Source organism: Pan paniscus, chromosome 23 (assembly GCF_029289425.2).
Source record: "Pan paniscus chromosome 23, NHGRI_mPanPan1-v2.0_pri, whole genome shotgun sequence".
Lineage (NCBI taxonomy): Eukaryota > Metazoa > Chordata > Mammalia > Primates > Hominidae > Pan > Pan paniscus.
Window position 1 is genome coordinate 37139865 of NC_085927.1, and position 23263 is coordinate 37163127.

The window sequence follows — 23263 nt, forward strand, 5'->3', positions numbered from 1 at the left end:
TCTCATGAACCACCCACTCTGGGGAAAGCTGTGCTATGAGTAGCTCTGTGGACAAGTCTACATGGTGAGGAACTGAAGCCTCCAGCCAACAGCTGCTTGAATGAGCTTGGGTCCTTCAGCCTCCATCACATTTTCAGAGACCACAGCCTCAGCCAGAAGCTTGCCGACAACTTCATGAGAGACACTGAGCCAGAACCACTCGGCTAAGCCACTCACAGAATCTTGGCCCTGAGAAACTGTGGGATAATGAAGGCAGGTTGTTTTAAGATGCAAAATGCTGGGATAATTTGTTACACAGCAACAGGTAACAAATACAGGTGATGCAACTAGCTTAAGGTCAGCCTTTCTGAGGTTGAAGTTAACTGTCACACTGTAGATGAAGATGTGCAGTGCAAACATGGTTTTGTGATTTATTTCACAAGGAGAATCTCAGTGACAGACCCCTCCCTCACCCAACGTCAAAAACCTTTGCCTTGTTTTCAGAATTTGCTCAACAGGAAAGAATGAGCTCCATTGCACAGACTGGTACATTGAAGCCTGAGATGGAAAGCCACTTGCTCAAAGTCCCACAGCAAATCCGACGCAAAGCTGGGTAAAAATAAGTCTCCTTACATGTGTGTGTGCATTCCTTCATTCACGAGTAAGTGTTGACTGGAGACCTACTATGTGCTGGGCTCTGCTCCAGGTAGTCTCCTCAGTGCCCTGCCTTAGTAGGGCACCCCAGATAAGCCTGGATTCCGGAAACTCCGGAGAAAGGATGTTGTACACCAATTCTGAGACCTGCTGTGTGCCCCTAGCTATGTTCAGGGGGCAGGAAATAAACCAGACATGGAAGTTCCCTCTTTGAGAGAAACCCTAAAGGGCCCTTCCTCTTTAGGTGGGAGGTGAGCTAGACAGGTACCCAGATTCTCTCGTGAGGCTCAGTGGCTGGCAGAGGCTGAGAAGTACTCAGTCAACTCAGACAGGACAAGTCTCAATCTGGGAGCCTTCTGGCCTGGCAGAGCCAGGTGCTCTCTTCCTACTCAGATGACTTCCATAGGCCCTCAGCCCCTGAGAGCCTTTGCTGGGAAGCCAGGGATGGCCCACATTGCTGCTGCTGGCTGCTTCTCAGCAGCTGGGTGGAACAATTCCTGCTGGCTCAGCTGCTGTAGCCGATGAGAGAGACAGAGGAGGGAATCAAGTGGGATACGGCTGCAGTCACAGCGCAGTGATGGGTAGGTGCACGCCAGCTGAGAGCAGAGTGGTCGGTGCTGGGAGCCCACAACTCCTGGCAGGGCCGGGGCCAGCTTGGAAAATAAACACCCAGGGATGGTACTTTAGGGTGGGGCGTCTGTTTGGAGATAAAGGCACCTCCGCCCCTTGCCCAGGAAAAAGGAGCCATCTGGCCAGGCAGGGGCGGGTGCAGGCTCAGCCCCTCGGTGTCCCAGGCAGCTAGGGGGTGGAGTGCTGTCTGCACAGGCAGGCTGAGCTTAGGACCGAGGCCCCTCTCTGCAGCCTGGTACAGGCAGTGTCCACATAGCCCAGGACTTCTCCACCTCAGCACTAATGACACATAGGGGCAGATGGTTCTCGGGAGCGGGGCGTGAGCCTGTCCTGTACATTGTAGGATGTTGAGCAGCATCCCTGGCCTCTACCTATTAGATGGCGATAGCATCCCCCGTCTCAAATTATGTAAGGCAAAAATATTTTCAAATGTTCCCTGGGGACAAAATCAACCCGAGTTAAGAGCCACTGACTGAGACCGGCAACTCTCTCTCCTCACCCACCAGTTCCCATGTTCCATGCTTTTCCTGGGTAATGAACACCCCTCAGGGCCCAGGAGCTGACTGCAGCAGCTGCTTCATGTACATCTCACTGCATCCTCCCACCAACGCTGTGATGTGGAGGTGAACAAGATCTCCATTTTACAGGAGAAGAAACGAAGACCTGGAAAGGTGAGTTTGCAGAGGTTCAAGGTGGAGGGAGGATTTGAACCCTGTGTTTCTGACTCCCAGCTTGGCTTCTAGAGTGTCTTGTTCTGTGCTGCACACTCAGTGCTTTGCATACAGCAGGCGATCAATAATTAGTTTTCTAGTGAATTAATGAACAAGACAGAGTTTCTCCTAGCATTCTTGGGCAGAATGCTCTAAGTTTGGGAAGCTGCAGACTGCTGTCTAAGCTAGATCAACCTGGCTGAGACAAGATGGGGCTGGGGACTGAGATGCTGTCACAGAGGACAGGGGTGGTGGGGTCCTTCATAACAAAAAGGCCCATTTGGCCCCCATCGTTGCCTGTTTCTCCAGCCTCTTTTTCTTTCATCCATCTTTCTCTCATCAGCCAGCAGCATCCCCAAAACAGGCCAATCTGATCACATCAGAGTCTTCTGTGTTAACCTGTTCTGGCTCCCAGTGGGCCGAAGATTAGAGTCTTTTGATTCATTTGAAAATGCTTCCAATTTTGGTCTGGGTCAACCTAAAATAATCAAAAGAAGGACTGTAACCAAAGTATGCAAAGGAAGCAATCCATGTAACAGTAAGTGACGTGGGCAGGTCTCAATAAATGTGAGCTATTACCATCGTGATTTTTATTGTGCAGGTAACAGTGGGCAGTCTACAGCACTCCTGGGGAAAGCAACACAGCAGGCAGTGGCTGGGAGCACGGTTTGCGGGGTTCACAGTGTGTAAAACTTTCAGCCTCTGGGGTCTGATGAGCCTGGGTTTGAATTTCAGCTCTGCTGCGTAATCTTGGCCAAGTTACTCTACCTCTCTGAGGTTTAGTTACAACTTTTCCATAATGAGTGTTTTAAAAAACTGACTGTCTACATTGGTTGTGAGAACAAAAGGAAATGATATATGTCATAATGTAATCACAGTGTGCAGTATACAGTAGGCACTCACTACTTATTATGGCAAGAATTCATGAATCATTCACAACACCCCAGCAAGGTTGACATTGCAGTTATCCCAATTCAAAGTCAAGGAAACTGAGGGCAAATGTACATGTCCAAGGGGTCCTGGGCCTAGACTTGACCCAGGGCAGCCTGATTCCCCAGTTTTTCTCCTTTGGAAGGTGGCTCCTTCGGGCCCCAGAGAAAGCTGGGCACCTGGATGCATTATTCCAGGGGCTGCCCTAGCTTCATTCATGCTTTGAATGAAGCCAACCAAAGCAACTTAGTGAGTGAGGAATTTTGGGGTCACTTCCAGACCCCTGGTGTTTGTAGCTTGTGTCTGAGCGAAGCTGAGTCAGGCAGCAGAGGCAACCACTCATGAGATGAAAAAACAAAGTCCCCGCCAACCCCTTAGAGGTTCCTGGCACCGGTCTCCTCTGAGATGAAGCAAATGCCCCCAGACAGGGCAGCAGGGCCAGAGTCCTGCCACTTAGAGGGAGATTTAGGGGGCGACAAATGGGAAAGACAGACACACTGGCTGCTGAATTTACTGGTCTTTTCAGCGAGGTCGGCGGGAGGGCCCTTCTGTGTGGAGCTCTGTCGGCAGCTGATATCGCTGAGTTGGTGACAGTGTCCAGCGTCTCCCTGCACAACGCATTGGGCAGAGGAAGCAGACTTGCTCGTGTCCTGGGATCTTTGGGGGTGATTCATGGTTATTACACCATGGAATTTCAAAGCATGGCTGTCTGCCAGGGATTCTGCTGTGAAAGTTATAAGACCAGGATGCCCCCATCCAACTGTTTACTGCGTGCTCACTGGGTACCATACACAAATAGCCCAATTAATAGCCATGAAGGTGTTGCTAGCACTATTCTGTTCCATAGGCAAGGAAGTCTTAGAGATGGGCTGAATTTAGTTTTGCATGCATGGACTACTAAAGCCTCCTCAAACTGAGATTCAAAGAGGTGAACTGAGTTGCACAGAGCCAGCAAGTTCATAAGAAATTGAGATTTTCCTAAACTCCATTTTCTCATCCACAAAGTAGGTATATTGCTAATGCCTGCCTCACGGGTTGCTGGCAGTACTCACCAAGATAATGCATACAGACTCTTAGCAATGCTCCAGCATGCAGCAAGTCCTCCATAAATGCTAGCAGTTGCTATTATCCTTATTTTGATAGGAACCGACTAAAGAAACATAAACACAAATGAGGATTTTCTTAGAATCAGACTGTTAAAACAATTCATTCACTCATTTGGGCAGCCAATATTGATTGAGCAATGGCTATGTGCTAGGCTCTGTCCTACAAAGTAGGCTTGCAGAAATGAACAAGGCATGGGATTGTCTTCATGACTTTGAGCAATGAAGTGCAAAAGAAATAGATTAATAGATGACTGTACAAAGTGGTAGGAAGGTGAAGGACAGGTTCTGTGGTATAAATGACAGGAGTCTTGGTCTTGGGATTTAAGGAGTGAATTCTTCAGGGAGTGATGCTTCAGACCTGGAGGATGAGTAGGTATGAAACTGGCAGAGGTAAAGTGTGTGTGTGCATGCATGCACGTGTATGTTAGGGGATAGGTCTGAGCATTCCAGGCAGAGGGAGCAGCATGGACAAAGGTCCTGAGGTAGTAAGGAATTTGGTGCACTCCAGTGATTTTAAGAAGGTCAGAATGATTGAGCTAAGAGAAGAAAGGGAGCCAGTCTTTGAAAGACAGGCAGAAGTTAAACCCTGCCATGTCATCTCCCACCTGTCTCCACCCCAAACCTCCCTTCTTGGCATCTGTGGAGTGGGTCTCCATCCTCCCACTGCCAGCACATCTCCCTACCTCCGTGGTCACCATACCCTCAGGCAAATGTTGGCTTTGTGACTTTGAATCTGTCTCCCTGGCCAGACTAGGACCAAGCTCTGCTGTGTGAACTTGGCCAGGCTACTCCACCTCTCAGAGCTTTAATTATGACTTTTCCATAATGAATGTTTTAGAAAACTGACTTTCTACATGGGTTGTGAGAATAAAACAAAATTTCAGATATGTAATCACAGTGTGCAGTATACAGTAGACACTCACTACTTATTATGGCATGAATTCATGAACAAGGTCAACATTGTTGTTATCCCAATGTAAAGACAAGAAAACTGAGAGTGAAGAGACCTGTCCAAGGTGTCCTGGCCCTAGACTTGACCCAGTGCCACCTGAAGGCTGGAGTGCAGTGGCATGATCTTGGCTCATTACAACCTCCACCTCCCTGGTTCAAGCAATTCCCCTGCCTCAGCCTCCCGAGTAGCTGGGATTACAGGTGCACACCACCACACCTGGCTATTTTTTTTTTTTTTTTTGTATTTTTAGTAGAGACGGGGTTTCACTATGTTGGCCAGACTGTTCTCGAACTCCTGACCTCAGGCAATCCGCCAGCCTTGGCCTCCCAAAATGCTGGGATTACAGGTGTGAGCCACTGCACCCGGCCACACATAGCTAATTCTGTAGAAAAAAATGAGGGTTTGAGCTTCCGTATATTTGTAAATTCTATACATTCTTCAGTTGCAAACCTCTCTCTGTTTATGCATGCATACATGTGTCCTTTCCTGATTCACCTAACAGAGCAAACTGTACTCCTCACTTCTCTTCCTAACAAGGTTCTGGTTTCTTCTCCCTGGAGATTTTCAAACTGCCTGTGAGATTACATCCATAAACACTTCACCTTACAAAAGAAAATAGCAATAAGTCTTCTTCTTCTGAGCACTTGCTCCCTGAATAACTTTGCAAGCAGTTTTTCACAGAGTAAAATGGCCCCAAAGGGATGGCAGAGTAATCCTTTAAAAATGAAGTTGACTAAGCTATAGGTTTTGGAGGTGGGGGGTGCTGCAGTCACTGGTGTGGGCATCAAAAAACCTGGATATCAGTCCCGTTCTCCCATTTTCTTTGGATAACTTCCCAGTCTTCTTCACCTGCGCTCCTCAGTTCCTTAGTCATTTGCCAACTCTTTTTTTTCTTTCTTTTTTTTTTGAGAAAGAGAGAGTCTCGGCATTTTTTTGAGACACAGAGAGTCTCACTCCATCACCCAGGCTGGAGTGCAGTGGCACAATCTTGGCTCACTGCAACCTCTGCCTCCTGGGTTCAAGCAATTCTCCTGCCTCAGCCTCCCTAGTAGCTGGAATTACAGGCGTGCACCACCACATCCTGCTAATTTTTTGTATTTTTTTAGCAGAGACTGGGTTTCACCATGTTGGCCAGGTTGGTCTCGAACTTCACACCTCAAGTGATCCACCCACCTTGTCCTTCCAAAGTGCTGGGATTACAGTTGTGAGCCACTACGCCTGGCCTTTTTGCCAGCTCTTTATTGTGCACCTACTATGTGCACTCGGAAAGAGTTACAGAGAAGAGCAAATCAGACAGGGTGGTTCTTGCCCTTGGGAAGCTCATGCTCTGGAGGGGGACACAGAGCTGAGCTGTGGATCACTGATCATGTAAAAGACAAAGCTCTAGTTTGATGAGGGCTGTAGAGAGGGGATATAGGTTGCTGTGCACTGGGGCCAAGATATAGATAGAGATTGAGATGGTAGAGGAAGGTAGAGGAAGTGCAGGTGCTAACACAGGTGAGGCTGGTGTGTAAGATGAATGTGGGAGTGAAAGTGGAGAGCACTGGAGCCAACACCTGCCACAACCCCTGTGGACCACTCTCCACCCTGTCCCTCTATGCTTGGTGCTCAGGACAATAACCATGTGGTGTGTCTTTCACAGCATTGATGACTTCAGGTTGCAGCCAGCCATCAGGGAGCCAGCAATAGATGCAAGGATTGGAGGACTCTGAGGTGGGTATATTGTCTCTTCCAGCTTCCTGCATGTAGGGACACTACAGGGCAAGCTGCATTGTCAAGGACCTTCCCACACGGCCTCCTCTCCCCACTCTGTCCCCTGTCCTTCCAGGCCTGGGGGTGGCAGCTCCCCACTGTTACTAGCCCTTGGGGTTCTCCCCTACCTTTGAAAATAGTTCCTGGCTGGGTGTGGTGGCTCATGCCTGTAATCCCAGCACTTTGGGAGGCTGAGGCGGGCAGATCACCTGAGGTCAGGAGTTCGAGACAAGCCTGACCAACATGGAGAAACCCCATCTCTACTAAAAATACAAAATTAGCCAGGCGTGGTGGCGCACACCTGTAATCCCAGCTACATGGGAGGCCGAGGCAGGAGAATCACTTGAACCCAGGAGGCAGAGGTTGCGGTGAGCCAAGATTGCACCATTGCACTCCAGCCTGGGCAACAAGAGTGAAACTGTGTTTCAAAAAAAAAAAAAAAATAGTTTCTTTATCAAAGTCTCCTAAACTGACCCATCTGGGGCTCTCCCTTACATAGCTTGGATCACAGAGGCTTGCAGAGATTTATCTTAAGAGCCTCAAGACCCCACTGAGGGTCTTGAGATGCAGTAACATTATCCAATTTGTATTCTTAGAACTTTTTCTCTGATATAATTGCACACTTACAAAATAGTTGTGAGAATAGTACTGCTCTGTGTTGAAGTGTGTCATCTCAAAAAAGAGATGCTGATGTCCTAATCCCCAGTGCCTTGCAATGGGATCTTCTTTGGAAATGGGGTCTTGTCAGAGGTAACAGAGTAAAAATGAGGTCACTAGGGTGAACCCTAATCCTCCATGACTGGGGTCCTTTTAGAAAGGGGAAATGTGGACAGAGACAGGCATGCACAGAGGGAAGATGGTGTGAAGACACACAGGAAGAAGGCCATGTAGAGATTGGAGGAATGCTGCTGTAAGCTAAGGAATGTTTGAGGCCACTAGAAGCAGGAAAAGATGAGGAAGAATCCTTCCCCTACAGGTTAGACGGAGCATGGCCCTGCTGATACCTCAAGCACAGATTTCTGGCCTCCGGAGCTATGGCTCAACACATTTCTGTTGTTCTAAGCCACCCAGTTTTTGGTACTTTATTCTGTCAGCCCCTAGAGCAATACATTTCTCTTTGCTTTTCTCCAGCTTCACCAGTTGGAAATGTTTTGTCACATTTCTCTTTTCTTGGGGTGGGGGGGGAGTGCAGGGCAGAGTCTCGCTTTTGTCGCCCAGGCTGAAGTGCAGTGACAAGATCTCGGCTCACTGCAACTTCTGCCTCCCAGGTTCAAGCAATTCTCCTGCCTCAGTCTCCTTAGTAGCTGGGACTACAGGTGCGCAGCACCACACCTGGCTAATTTTTGTATTTTTGGTAGAGACGGGGTTTCACCATGTTGGCCAGGCTGGTCTCGAACTCCTGACCTCAGATGAGCCACCCTCCTTGGCCTCCGAAAGTGCTGGGATTACAGGCGTGAGCCACCACACTTGGCCATTGTCACATTTCTTAATCATTTTCTGATTAAATTTATCACCAAATATATAGAAGCTTGCTCTCTCTCTATAGGTGTATATATAGGGACAGGGTGAAAACACCTTTCCATAGGAAATGCCTGTCAGTGTCCCATGTCAGTTTATCATTGCCATGGCAACACCTGGAAGTTACTGCCCCTTTCCATGGCAACAACCCGATGACTGGAAAGTTTCCAACCCTTTTCTAGAAATTTCTGCATAATGCACCCTTTAATTTGCATATAATTAAAAGTGGGTATAAATATGACTGCAGGACTGCCTCTGAGCTGCTACTCTGGGCACATTGCCTATGGGGTAGCCCTGCTCTGCAAGAAGAAGTACCTCTGCTGCTGTGGTACACTGCCACTTCAAGAAAAGTTGCTAACACCACTGGCTAGCCCTTGAATTATTTCCTAGGCAAAGCCAAGAACTCTCCCAAGCTAAACCCCAATTTGGGGGGCTCACCTGCCCTGCATCAGCATAATTTAATACTCACAGCTACCCTCCAAAGCCAGCATCATGATACCCACCTGAGAGGTCAGAAAACTGAGACACAGAGTGATGGCGGCTGACTCACTTCCCCTAGCTGGGACTCACAGCTGGATGCAAGCTGCCTAACCCGAGGCTTCAGGCTCTATCCACAGTCTGCAGGTATATTGACTGGCCTCTGTTTATGCATCTGTGAAATGGGGATGATGAGGGCAAGTATTTATACTATGCCCCACCCAGCAGGCTTCAGGCAATGAGAAACTATAAGCATGGATGTGAATGTGTTCTGGACATGGAATGGATGATACAAAGAGAATGGATACTCAGGTGCCCAGAGAGCCCTGGCTTTGTTCCTGGAAGTGGTCAGATAAAAATAAAAAAACAAAAACAGTTTGGATGTGGAGTCAGGAAGAACTAGGTTCAAATATTACCTTTTCCACTTAATCAGTGCCTGACCTTTGGCAGGTAACTCTACCAACCCTTCCACCCTCCTTTTGTAAATATTCAGAGTGAGGGTCATGTGCAAGATACAGAAGTCAGTCTGGATTCAAATAGGCTCTGCTGGGGTGACATGTAGGAATCTGCACAAGTGATTTGTCATCATCACCATCATCATCACTGAGGCACAGCACACATATAATACAATGCATAAATCTCAAAGCAAAGCCTGAAGAATTTCTGCATGTGCATAGTGTTGTAGACTAAATTGTGTCCTCCCACCCCCTGAAAAGTTATCTATTGAAGTCCTGACCTTCATAACTTGGGAAAAATGGCTGTATTTGAAGACAAGATCTTTAAAGAAGTAAAGTAAAATGAGGCCATTAGGGTGGGCCCTAATCCATTTTACTGATGTCGTGCACGGATACATGTGTACAGAGGAAAGGCCATGTGAGGACACGGCGAAAAGACGGCCACCTGCAAGCCAAGGAGAGAGACCTCAGGAGAGACCAAACCTGCTGACCCCTGATCTTAGACTTCCAGCTTCCAGAACTGTAAGAAAGTAAACTTCGGTTGTCCAACCTACCCAGTCTGTGGTATTTTGTTATGGTAGCCCAGTCAGACTAATACACATAACCTTGTGTAACCAGCACTAAGATTAGGAGCAGAATATTTCCAATAACCCAGCAGCCCCTGCCATCATGACCTTCTCAATCTTGCCCTCTACCCCCAGAAGTAATCATTGCTCTGATCCCTGTTATCATCAACTAGTTCTGTCCGTTTTTGAACTTCATATAGGTGGAACCATACAATATGTTTCCTTTGTGCCTGGCTTCTTTTACTCAGCATTCCATTTCTGAAATGCATCTTTCCTATTGGGTGCAGCCGTCATTCATTCTTTTTCTTTGCTGTATAATATTCCACCGTGTGACTTCATCACAGTTTGTTTATCCATTTCCCCATTGATACACATTTTGGTTGTTTCTATTTTTTAGCTCTTTTGAATAAAGCTCTTATGGGCATTCTTGTGCAAGTCTTCAATAGCCCTGAACACTCGTTTTTCGGGGGGTATATACTCAGGAATAAAATTGCTGAGTCACAGCTTAAATGTATATTTAGCTTTAATTAATGTTAGAGTTTGTGCTTTAACCTTTCCGCGCCTCGCCTTCCTCATCTGTAAAATGGTGCCTGCCACCTAAGGCTGTTACGAGGATTAAATGTGATTATCTATGTAAAGTGTGAAGAAAAAAGCTAGATGCAGAATGATATGTAGGGCTAGATACCATTTATATAAAGTTTAAAAACCTGCATGAGCAACACGACATAATGTTTATGGATACATAATCGTGTAATAAATATTTAAAAACATCTATTGGCATAATAAACTCCAAATTTAGGCTGGTGGTAGGAGGATAGGAGGGAAAACTGAGATTAGGGTTGGCACACAGAGGGTGATTCTATCTGCAGTGTCTTGTTCAAGAAGAAAAAAATCTGCAGCAAAGAGACCATAAGGTTAAGATTTTTAAAAGCTGGTGTTTATGATATTATCTCTATCTTTATCTGTATGTTGGAAACACTTTTCATTAAATCAGATACATTATTACTAAATATATAATATTAATCTACAAAATATTAATACCATGTAAGATTTGCATACTGCCCAGGACACAGTATGCAAATGAGTTCTAGTTATTGTTATTATTAATACTAATTGCCTATTGTATGCCAGATTCTACATCCAAGGGCTCTGGCATGCTGGGTGAATCACACCTAGAAAACTAAATCCAATCCAGACACTGTAGATGCAGCTGTCGCATAGTGCTTGGCTCAGAGTAGGTTCTCAGGAAACGCGAGCTTTTGTAATTTTCTTAAAATGATCGAACGTCACTAAGCATGCTGGCTTTGGCTAAACATGTCAGCCCTTCTGGGTGTCCCAATCTAACCAAACCAACAAACAAAGAAACCCAGAAAACCAGGCATTGAAGGGAGTCACAGAATACTGCTCCTAGCTTAGCCAGAGAGCCTGGCCCGGTGAATGATTCCATTTCTCTGGACACACGCACAGAGTACCCAACAACCAGGCTGCTCATGACAACGGGCTCCAGCTTTAACAAATGTAGCACTAGCACTATTTATTTTCCAAACGTGCTTGAATTTCGACTCGTGGGGATGCAGTTAGGAAAAATAATGACCAGGAAACACACACACACACACAAGCGCACGCACACACACATGCACACACACGCATGCATGCGCACATTGGCTCACACAGAATAAGACAATGGCAACCAGACTTCCTGGGTTAGGAGGGGCAGGAAATGGAAAAGATAAACATAAACAAAAGGAGCTTCTTTTGCATCACTTTAAGAGGAAGAAAAAAGCCCATCAGGCATGCATGCGTGTGTGCGCATGTACGTGTGTGTGCATGTGCGTGTGTGTTGAAAGGACAGCAATTGAGTGAAGAGGGAAAAAGTGTGGTTTGCTTAGGAGACGAGGGGACTTCCTTGACACCAGCCCATAATCCAGCCACCACAAAGGTGCTTTCTGATTTGCATTGCACAAGTTGGTTGATCATAATAAGCACACATTTCATTTTAATAATGTATTGGGCAAGAACAAGGGTTCCTCAGCCCCAGTAAAACAGTGCCCCAGCCTAGCATAGCATGCTGGATGGAATGCTATTTCTGGGCTCTGGTGAAAGTGGAGCGGAGGAAGTAATTGTGCCGCTAATTGCTCCATCTCGGGCTTGGTTTACAGTGATATTAATGCCCTGGTCTCCAGTAGATCAGCTTCATAAAGAGAGAGAGAGAAATAGCAGCCCATTAGAATGGGAACAGGAGAAACTATGGAGCAGGTGGGGGAGGTTCCATGCTTGGGTCTGCTTTGCCGGTTGAATTTCACTGGTGAAATCTTGTGGGATACTGAGGGGGTTTCTTCTGAAGCCAATGGCATTTGAAGCCTCTGGGTTTGAGATCAGGCTCTGCCATTTTCAAACTATGTGCTGGTCCCCCTCTGAAACTCAGTTTGTTCATCTGCAAAATGGAGCTATGCCATCTGCCCTTAGGGTGACAATTACAATGAAGAGTGTCTAGCACTGTGCCTGGCACACAGCCATTCATGCTGGCTGGCCCTAATTTTCAAAGGAAAGAAGAAATGAGGCTCTTCAAAGGCAAGCAGTTTGGTAAGGAAGGCAAAATCTCAAGTGGGGACTAATGGAAAATAGCTCAGGATTGGGGAAGGCTCTGTAAGAAAGGGAGCCAGGTGCTGCTGAGGGACTTGCCTGAGACAGCTGAGTGGGTGCAAATGGCAGGCTGAATTCTTCAAAGTACCAGATTCATTTCATAACAGTATTGACCAGTGAAAGTGGAGAAAAGAGAAAAGTTTTTTTTTTTTTTTTTTTTTTTTTAAGACAGGGTCTGATTGTGTCACCCAGGCTAGAGGGCAGTGTTGTGATCGCAGCTCACTGCAACCTCTGCCTCCCTGGCTCAAGTGATCCTCCCCCCTCAGGCTGCTTAGTACTGGGACTACAGGCACCTGCCACCATAACTGGCTATTTTTTAAAAATTTTTTGTAGAGATGGAGTTTCACCATGTTGCCTAGGCTGATCTCGAACTCCTGAGCTCAAGTGATCCACCTGCCTCGGCCTCCCAAAGTGCTGGGATTACAGGCATGAGCCACTGTGCTCGGTTGAGAAAAGCTCTTTGTTAACCTCCTAATGGGTGCTTTAACTGTCTCATGTAATATTCTGTCCTTATAATGATGCTATTTTCCTCTTTTCCTGACATCTGTTGATTCTGCCAGCCCAATTTCCAATCTTCCTTCTTTTTGCTAAAGATACGTTGATTTTCTTCCCGAAAAACATTCTCATGTGCTTCTAATAGGGTTGTTCTCTGACTGCTATGGGAGAGCAGGAGTCCAGCCATGGTTTAGCCCTGATTAATCAGTGCATTCCATTCCTCTGGTATTAGTGATGGTCAGAGAGATGGGCATGTGATAAATTCCAGAAATGAGACTTGATTGCAGGACTTTACCTGTGACTATCAGGAAAGGGCTGTTTTTTCAATGACAAGGGCTGAACAATAACAGGATGTAGGCTTAGAGTTATTGGCATCCTCTTTGTCATCATGAGGGAAGGTCCTGCCTAAGAATGAAACCAGCACAAAGAAAGCAGAGTGGAGATGAGATACAGTTCTGAGAACACTCTGTGAGCACCTAGATCCAACCATACCTGAAGCTAGTAGAGCTTTTGATTTTATAGTTCTGCGAACTAATACATTCCCCATCTCTCACGCAAGTTGAATTGGGTTTCTGTTACTCAAATCTGAAAGGATCCTGATGCATCCAATTTTTATATGGACAATATATCACTCAGAGAAGCTAGGAAAATATACTTGCCTGGAACCACACAGCTATTTGATAGAGAAGCCATCATCAACCAAATTTTCCTGAATCCTGAATCCATAATCCCAACCACTGGGTAGTTCTGCTACTGACATTAGAGACTGTTTTTCATTGCTGTTGTTGTTGTTGAAAATTTAGGATGGTAATAGCAACAAGTCAGTTGGAAGAGAATAATTAGCTACTGTTGCTGCCATGACTTTTGTACTTTATGAGTCTTTCAGGCCTCACTGGTTCTGGAGGTGATGTTTGCTAATTGTGGCCACATTGACATTCAGGGGCATGCTGAACCATGTCTTGAGTTTCTTTCAAATAGCCCTCATTTGCCTTTCTATCCTCAACCACTACCCCTAAGGGCCAGCTGGACATAGATTTTTTAAGAATATTTTTTCTTTTCATATTTTTAATGTGATTTTATTTGTAAATAGTTTATGATTCCCAAGAAGTTGCAAAAATTGTCATGAGAGTTCCTATGTACCCTTCACCCAGCCTCCCCTAATGATAATATCTTATATGACCATAGTAAAGTTATCAAAACCTGTAAATTGACATTCGTATAATACTATTAATTCAAACATAACCTAATTTGGATTTCATTGGAGTTTTGTTGTTGTTTTTTTTTTGTATTTTTGTATTTTTTTTTTTTGTAGAGACAGGTTTTCACCATGTCACCCAGGCTGGTCTGGAACTCCTGGACTCCAGCAGGACTCAATCAAGTGCTGGGATTACAGGCATGAGCCACCATGCCCAGCCCTGGATTTCTATACTTTTATGTGAAGTGTGTGTGTGTGTGTGTGTGTGTGTGTGTGTGTGTGTGTGTGTATAAAATTCCATGAAATCCTATCATATATAAATTTGAGTAACGATTACCATGACCAAGATACACAACTGTTGATCGTCACAAAAAAACTCAGGCTACCCCTGATAGTCACACCCCACCCCAACCACTCTTGGTAACCACTGATGGGTTCTCCATCATCGTAATGATGTCACTTCGAGAATGTTATGGAAATGAATCACCCAGCCCATCACCTTCTGAGACTGGCTTTCTTTCATTTGCCATAATGCCTTTGAGATCCATCCAGGGTGTTGCATGTATTAATGATCTTTCCCTTTTCATTGCTGAGTAGTATTTCATCACATGAATGTATCACAGTTTGTTTAAACACTCAACTATTGAAGGACATCTGGGTTATTTCCTGTTTGGGGCTATCATGAATAAACCTGCTACAAACTTTCATGTATAGATTTTTGTGTGAAGATAAATTTTTATTTCTCTACAGTAAATATCCAGGAGTGAGAATGCTGGGTCATATGATAAGTGTATGTTTAACTTCATAAGAAACCGCCCAGCTGTTTTCCAGAACATTTCCCCAGCAATGGAGTGTGGGGCATGTAACTGTCTTGTCCATCTTCTCTAGATGAGCAGTACCGCACTTGGAGATTGTCCCTGGATCACAGAAAACATACTCTTCTGCTTTAGTAACTGTACTCAGAGCAAACAGGAAATGAAATCCAGACAAGCACAGTGGCTCATGTCTGTAATGCCAGAACACTGGGAGGCCAAGGAGGGAGGATCACTTTAGGCTAGAAGTTTGAAACCAGCCTGGGCAACATAGGGAGACCCCGTTTCTACAAAAAAATAAAAAATAACAATTAATGGGGCATTGTGGAGCATACTGTCATTCTAGCTACTTGGGAGGCTGAGGAAGGAGGATCACTTGAGCCCAGGAGTTGAAGGCTGCAGGGAGCTATGATTGCATCACTGTACTCCAGCCTGGGCAACAAGTGAGACCCTATTTCTAAAAATAAAAATGAAAGACAGACATGAAATTGAAAACTTGCATTCAAAGCCAACTTTTATTTAATTTTTTTCCTCATTAGAAGCACAGTGCTTACTCACAATAAGAATATCTGGCAAAATTTAGCAAAGGATAAAGAAGAAATAAAAATCTTCCACAACTTCACACTCAGGACAAAATCACAGTTTCAGGGTTGAAATCTCAGAGCTCATTCCAACTCCTTTAAATCTCCACATCTTGCCATCCACCCTCCCAGGTAAATGCAACATTCCCTTTTTCCTTTAGTTAAAAAAAAAAAAAAAAAACGTGGAAAACAAAAAAAACAAAACAAAACAAAACAAAAAAATCGGAGGGGAAATAACACCCAAGGCCTTGACCCTTTTCCTCTCTTATCGGCCTGCTCTTCAGTGAACAGGAGTTTCCTTTTACAGACCTCAGGAATAGACACGTTTCTCGTCTATTCCTGTCACACGCCTCAAGGTTGCGCGGCCCGTTCTTATCAGCAGAAGGCACCTGGTGCATTGTGGGAGAGCCGGCTGGGTGGGAGCCCTTTCCAGAGAGGTTTCCTCCTGCTAGGCCCCTGGTCAGCCGCCTTGCTGACCCGGAGTTGATTATTGCTTCTCCTCACAACTTCCTCCTCCATCACTTTTTCTTGATTAGAGGATCCCCAACCCAGGAGAGACACCTTCTGAGAGTGTCCCCAGAAGGCCCTTAGCCAGGAGGCATTTGTAAGAAAGTTTAAGCTGCTCATTGAGGGGAGAGGGCAGCCTCTAGGGGAAATAAGAACATCCCAGAGCCCACTCAGTCCCAGCAGCGTAGACTCCAAATCTCGGCAAATGTGAGATTGGTATAGTCTTCCCAGGACCTCCAGTGTTCTGATGATCCGAATTTTTATTTTATTTTATTTTTTTGACATGGAGTCTCATTCTGTCTCCCAAGCTGGAGTGCATGGCACAATCATACCTTACTGTAGCCTTGAACTCCTGTGCTCAAGCAATCCTCCTGCCTCAACTTCTGGAATAGCTGGGACTATAGGTGTGCACCACCATGGCTGTCTAATTTTTTGTTTTTTTGTAGAGATGGGGTCTTGCTATGTTGCCCAGGCTGATCTCAAACTCCTGAACTCAAGAGGTCCTCTGTCTCAGCCTCCCAAAGTGTTGGGATTATAGATATGAGCCACTGCACCCAGCCCGATTTTTATTATATATATATAATTTTTATTATATGTAATAAATAAATAAATATATATATTTCCCATGGTTGGGGATATTCATTCAAGTTCATGGTGAGAATTCTAATCTGAGAGTGTTTTGCAGTTTTCAAAAGCTCAGGCCCAGTTACTCTCCCATTTCATCCTTAGAATAACCCTTAGCTGAAGTTGCTATTATTTTTCCAGTTTTATAAATGAGATACAGGATGGAAAAACACAGAGGGGAAAGGACTGGCTCAAGATCACCCAGCCAGGAAGTGACAGAACCAGCATTCTGAGCCAGCTATGCCTGGCTCTGACTACCGGCTATTTCCAACACCCCTATCCTGGGCCTCAGTGTCCCCATCTGCACTAAATAGGGCTTATTCTTGATCATCTCCATGGCTCCTTCTCATCTGAACTTTTGATGACTCTGCTTCAGGATCAAATATTTGCAAAATCCAGCTCAATATGGGGCCTTGACTTCTGGAACTGAAAACGCGAACAAAGTCAGCTGTGGCTTTGCCAAAATGGGAGAAATTGGCCCAGACCCACTCCATCACACACTGATCATGGCACCTGCAGGGAAGGTCAGGCAATCAGACAGGAGAGGAAGGGAAAATGAGATACCAGAGCAATGAGCTTACAGTCATTTTAGGGCTTTGGGGAAAAAAAGTCACAATTAATATGAAATATTCTGGGAGAATGGAAACTTATAAACAAAAATCATCAGAAAACTCCTTGCTTGGGAAGACCATACTTAACATTTAGCTCAAACAGTTCTAACCATCTCTCTCACATATGTGTTTATAGAAGAAGAGCCATGGTTTTCAGACATGGCAGCCCCCTCATGTCCCATCATGGTTTGACTTATGCCCTTGGATGAATTCCTTCTTGTGCTCATAAGTGGCCATCTGATGTTCGTGGTGTCAGAATATTCCAGTACTTAAATACAGTGCAATATGTCAAACTAGTGCCTTAGTGATGGATCTTTCCATAGTTTTCAAACGCTTGCTGTTATGATCAACCCAAAACTGAAATGAGATTTACATGAGAGATATTGTAGGTACAGATCACAATATAAATGTGTGTATAGGTAACTATATTGATATTTAAAGAAGATTTTAACCACTGGTATCAGATTTTACCTTACACTGAGGACTGGCTTTTGGCGGGGGGTCGATGTCTTAATAGCTGATCAATTTTAAGGTGAAAGGTGGAGCCTGAGATTCTCTCTTTAACTTATGGGGCCCAACCTAGGCCGAATGGCAGGTACAGAGTGGGTTCTCTGTAATCATCACTTTCTCCTTTTTTCTTATTCCAGCCTCACTTTGGAGACAACAAAGAGGCAGCTCTCATTGAATAATTCATTCAAAAATTCAAACAAGGACTTCACACCTCCCATGTGCCAGATTCTATTCTGCATTTGGGATGTAGCCATAAAGAAGGCAGGGCCTTCACTTCCAAGGGGCTTGCAGGCGAGGGAAAAACGCCCAGATGAACCTTGAGGTGGGATTGAGCTGTGGTGTGAAGAGTTCATTCAAAGAGGCACGCACAAGGTCAAGGGCGACGGATGCTGCTTGGAGGTTTTGGGGGGTAGGTGGCAATGGCCAGTGAACACCTTCTAGTGGAGGAGATGCCAAAGCTGGGCTGGGCGGGGGTGGGTGGTGATAGGAATTTTCAGGAGGAAAGTGCATCTCAGAGAGATGGAAGAAAGTGGTAAATGCAGGGGACTAAGGGAAAGGGAAAGTGGCCAGGCACAGTAGCTCTTTTGCAAGTGGCAGGTGAGCAGGGCCCCCATGGTTCATTACATTCAGTAATGGAGGCAAAAATAAGATACTCACAGGAGCTGGGCTGGGAATAGATGGTGAACAGGAGTCACCCATCCTGTTTCCAGGGCCCGCTGGTGCCAGGCACCAGTGAAGGGTGTCCCATGAGGGTGTGGGTTACATGTGGTCAGCTCCCATCATTTCTCAGGAGGTGGTGAAAATCACAACTTTGATGCAAACACCTCCTTATTTTTAAATGTTGGCAAAGGATTCGATATAAAAAAATGCACTGAAATAACAACTACTGTAAAAACAACCCCCCACCCCGCAACCGCCGGCCCCACCCCCAGCCCTCACCTCTATCCTAAAATGCGGTTTGGCTACACAGAAGGCATCCAGGGAGATAATTCTCCCCACAGGGACCCAGTTGGCCAGCTCATTCCCTGACACTTCCCCAGGGATTTGTGACATTAAAAGACACTCTCCAAATATAAGCTTCAAAAAAGAGACCTCCCCCCCTTCCATGTGGCTGGGTTTATTTTTAAAGTGAGGCTTCCTTGTCTGTGTTCAACTCGATGGGTGGAGAAAATAATTAGAATTGATTTCTCTGCACCCACTCAGGAATAGAACAGGAGGCAACTCTAGTCTCTATACACAGGAGAAGAGAGGAGAAAAAAAAAAAAGAAAGAAACTTCCTTCCAATCCGTGTCTAATTCCTTGGATAGTCTTCTCACTCCTTGGACTGTTTTAGTGGTGTCTTTTGATTACAACATTGGTTTGAAGAGACACTAATTGTACCCTGCTTACAATGCTTGTAATTATGCGTATTACATTTTGATTCATTTCCATATGTCAACACCACTACGAGATGGGGCGGGGGGGGGGCGGTGGGTGGCTGAGAACCGCTTTTATAATCGGTTATTGTCTATGAAAAAAAATCTGCACAGAACATGAGTGAAGTGTTCTTTGTTGAAATTGGAAATAAGATTATACATAAAAGTCGTCCTCTGACATCCAGAAAATGGACAGTTTAAAATAAATTGCAGCTGCTGATCAACAAGATTGCTAGCTCCCCTTTTCCCTTTTACGTTAATGAGGGAAATACTTTTCAAGCTTCTAATAGCAATATGTTCAAGTGTGTCATTTCAATCGCTTTCTTCTTAATAAAAGATGACCCCAATATTCCCCCCTTAGTGGAAGACATTGTCCTATCCAGACATATTTGTGATTTGAGGCTCCCCTTGGAAAAGAAAAGAAGGAAAGAGTAAGGAGAGGAGGGGAGTCCCAGGAAAAGAGAATGACAAGGGTTCTAAGGGTTCCTAAGCTTGCAGAAACAGAGTATCCTAGGAAGAAACAGAACTGGAGCCCCTATGCACGTGCCTATAGTCCCAGCTATTCGGGAGGCTGAGGCAGGAGAATCGCTTGAACCTGGGAGGCGGAGGTTGCAGTGAGCCGAGATCGCGCCACTGCGCTCCAGCCTGGGCGACAGAGCGAGACTCCATCTCAAAAAAAACAAAAAACAAAAAACAAACAAAAAAAAGAATTGGAGCCCCTACGGTCTGAAGGGAGGTAACTCTGAACCAAATAATACATAAATAGCCCAAACGCAAAAGTAGCCTGTAAAAGCCTGCGTGTAGGTAGACGTCGCTTCCTGCTGAAGGCTTTTCCTGAGCACAGATACCTTTCATGCCTGAGACGAAAGGGCATCTACTTCTTAGCCCGCATTTCCACATGGAGGCCAGAGCAGCTTGTTGCCTGCACCTCTGGACCCTGGAAGGTGCTGAAGCTTAGCTCGGGATTGCAAATCTTGAAGGTGCGAGTGAACACAGGGGTGAGGGCTTTGAAGCAGGATTTGCAAAGGGCTTGGGGAGGGCGTGGCTGAAAGGAAAGGACATGGGTTCAGGTTGGTCCTCTCATATCACCGCTTATGCGCTGAGTGTTCTGGCCACATTGCGCCCCCCTCCCAATTCGTACGTTGAAACTTTAACTACCTCCCGCAAGGAACTGTATTTAGAGAGAGGATCTTTTAAAAGGTAATTAAGTTAAAATGAGGTCTTTGAGGTGGATCCTAGTCTAATCTGATTGATGTCTTTTTAAGAGACGAGCATGTACAGGAAGCACCCGGGCTGTGCACACACAGGAAAGACCACGTGAGGACCCAGCGAGAAGGCGGCCATCCCCAAGCCAAGGAGAAAGGCCTCAAGAGTAAACAAATCTGCCAACACCTTGATTTTGAACTTCCAGCCTCCTGAACTGTGGAAAAATAAATTTCTGCTGTTGAAGCCACTGAGGCAGTGGTATTTTCTTATGGAAGCCCGAGCAGACCCCTATGTGACTTGGTAGCCCCATCTGTGACTGGAGAAGGTGAAGTCCACCGGCCCTGGTGCTGGGAGAATCACACTGGCTGCTGAGACTGGGCCTCACTAAGCTCACAGGTGGGAGATTTTGGGTAAAGAGGTGGAATTTGTGTCACAGTCAATCGACGTGTTCAGTGACAGTAATAACAGAAACTACCGTTCATTGAGTCTTTGAGTGTTCGCCTTGAGCCCGTGTTACACAAGGGCTTCCCCCCTTAATCCCTCCTCCCTGTGAAGTGGGTGACTCTTGTCCATACTCAAGGCGGGGAATCTCATAAGTGGCCAACTGGGATTTGAAACCATCTCAGCTTACACTGGCTCTTTGTAGTTTAGTATCTCTTGGGCTGAGGTGTGAAAACTGTTCGGACCTTTTCCCCTGCCAATTGAAAAAACAAACAAGTGTGAAATGGGGCAGCCCCTCTTCAGTCTCCTCCCCATCCCCCATGCCGCCTTCCACCTCCCAGGCACTGAATGTCTTCCTTTTGATTCCCGAACCACCACAATGGGAATCCAACATTTTCCCCAGCCTGGAGTTTGGAATCCAGGCTCTGAGCAGAGGTGAATTTCTGATCTGTAACATTCCTGAGAGTGTATCATTTTGGGAAGCGCAGCTGCAGAATGAGCATCCGTGGTGAGCTTTGCATGCTTTGGGGGCACAAATGTGGTGTTTTGCGATTTGGTCTTTTCGCGGGACCGCACGTGGCTTTCAGCCTCCTGCCCTGTCACTGTGTGGGACAGCCTCTGGGGTCTTTGCTCTCTGGGATCAGCTGGCCCTGCTGAGAGCCTCAGCTAAGCATTCACAGTAACAGTATGGTCTCCCCTGTAAGCTGTGCTTTGAATAAAGAAAGAGACACCCTCAAAGATGTCCTACAGGCAGTGAGAAAGACATCCCCCCAGCCAAGCACTGATCTGTGAATTTGTTCTCAGCAGTCCTGGCTGTCTCCTATGAACTCCAGCCCCCAGCCTATGGCTACTAACATTACTGAATAACAGCAGCTAGCCTTCACTGTTGTGCAGGTCTGTGCTAGGACCTTAGACTCAACAGAATGTGTAAGGGGAGAGGCGAGGATCCCTGTTTAACAAAGGAGAAGACTGAGGCTCAAAGAGACATAGCAACATGTGAAGGTCACACAGGAGCCTAGGGGAGCTGAGCTGGGATTTGAACCCAGGTCTGTCTGACTCCAAAGCCCATGCTCCAAATTGTTGGGCTGCCCTGCCATTGGATGCCTCTCTGCCTGGAACCTGCATGCAAACCCCGCTTGGGCAGGGAGCCTCCTGTTCCAGTTGGTCCTGACCTTTCCACCAGTTTCCCACAGACTCCAGGGCCATCCATTCAAGTGTCTGTGCCCTGGCTACTCTTGGGTTCTCATTTTGCTGCCTCTGTCTCCTCTGTGGTCACAATGTGGACAGGACATCCCTGGGCCTTAGGGCCCCTGACCTCACCCCATCTTGATAGAGACCTGCAGGAGTTCCAGCACTGTCCTCCAGCTGGCTTTTGGCCTCTGCATCATCTGTGTTTTTTCAACTTGTGATCTTTCATATCTTGTTTTGCCTGCAGCTTCTATGCTAATGTGTATTGATTGGGTTCCACCTCGCCTCCGCCATCCCCAGGCATTGCTGGGGAGGACAGAAGGGCCTCGGTGGTGCCTTGAGCACCACAAGTTCAGGATCCAGTCTGTTTCATTCATCTCTGAGCCTCTCTGCCCTCCTTCAGTCCTGATTCATGCCTAACAAATAGAAGCTCAGCTTACACTGTTGTTATTATCCATTCATTCCTGCCACAGCACCCACTCTATGCCAGACAGTGGATTGCATGCTACGGATACCGCAGGGGCCAAAAGAGATAGAGATCCCTTTCTTCATGGAGCTTCTATTCTAGTGGAAGGATGGTGATGAGGAATAGAAAGTAGGGAAGAAGGAGGAGGAGGAGGAGAAAGAAGAGGAAGAGGAGAGGGAGAGTGAGAAGGAGGAAGAAGAGAAAAGGGAGAACAGAGGAGGGAGAAAGAGAAGAGAGACTTTTGCATAGAAATATCACAGACTATCAAAAATTAGAAAATGTCCACAGATATTGCCTTGTTCTTCAGTTATTCCTCTCTTTTCTATTACCTTATCTTACTGGGTTTTCTGTCAACATTGAGTCCATACAACATGTTTAACCATTAAAAAAAAAAAAAACTCAGAGTTTCTGGACTTGATAAGGTGGAAACCATGGTCTGGCCTAAATGATTAATTTTACCAATGGGGAAGTTGAAGCCCAGAGAGGGTGAGTGACTTGTCCAAGGTCACAGTGTATGAGGGACAGAGTGGAGACTGGGATTCTGGGATGTCTTCTTTTCCTGTAAGTGTAGATTCTCAGGAAGTAATACCCCACAGCAATGTCAGAGGGGAGGGCCCCAGGCAATGCTTGAAGATTTATACCCCACAGCCCTCCTGGGACTTCAGCCCTGATTATGGAGGACAGTTCCAGACAGCTTCGACTTGGGCCATGGTGCCCACTTCATGCACAAGCTGGGAGGTTTTTGCTTTTTGCCTGGGACAACCATGGGAGTACCAACCCATAGGAGAACTGGCCCCACGGTCAACCCTCAGTGATAGGGTCCTGGAGTTGGGATTCAAC

At 46.0% G+C, this 23263-nt stretch overlaps 1 long non-coding RNA gene across 1 annotated transcript; it reads left to right on the plus strand.

Moving 5' to 3' along the window:
• The first annotated feature begins 1127 nt into the window (after positions 1-1127).
• Positions 1128-21524, plus strand: LOC117977450 (uncharacterized). Its single transcript, XR_004668607.2, has 4 exons — positions 1128-1214; positions 1770-1934; positions 6604-6674; positions 20388-21524. It is a non-coding gene; the product is annotated as an uncharacterized LOC117977450 (long non-coding RNA).
• The last annotated feature ends 1739 nt before the right edge of the window (positions 21525-23263 follow it).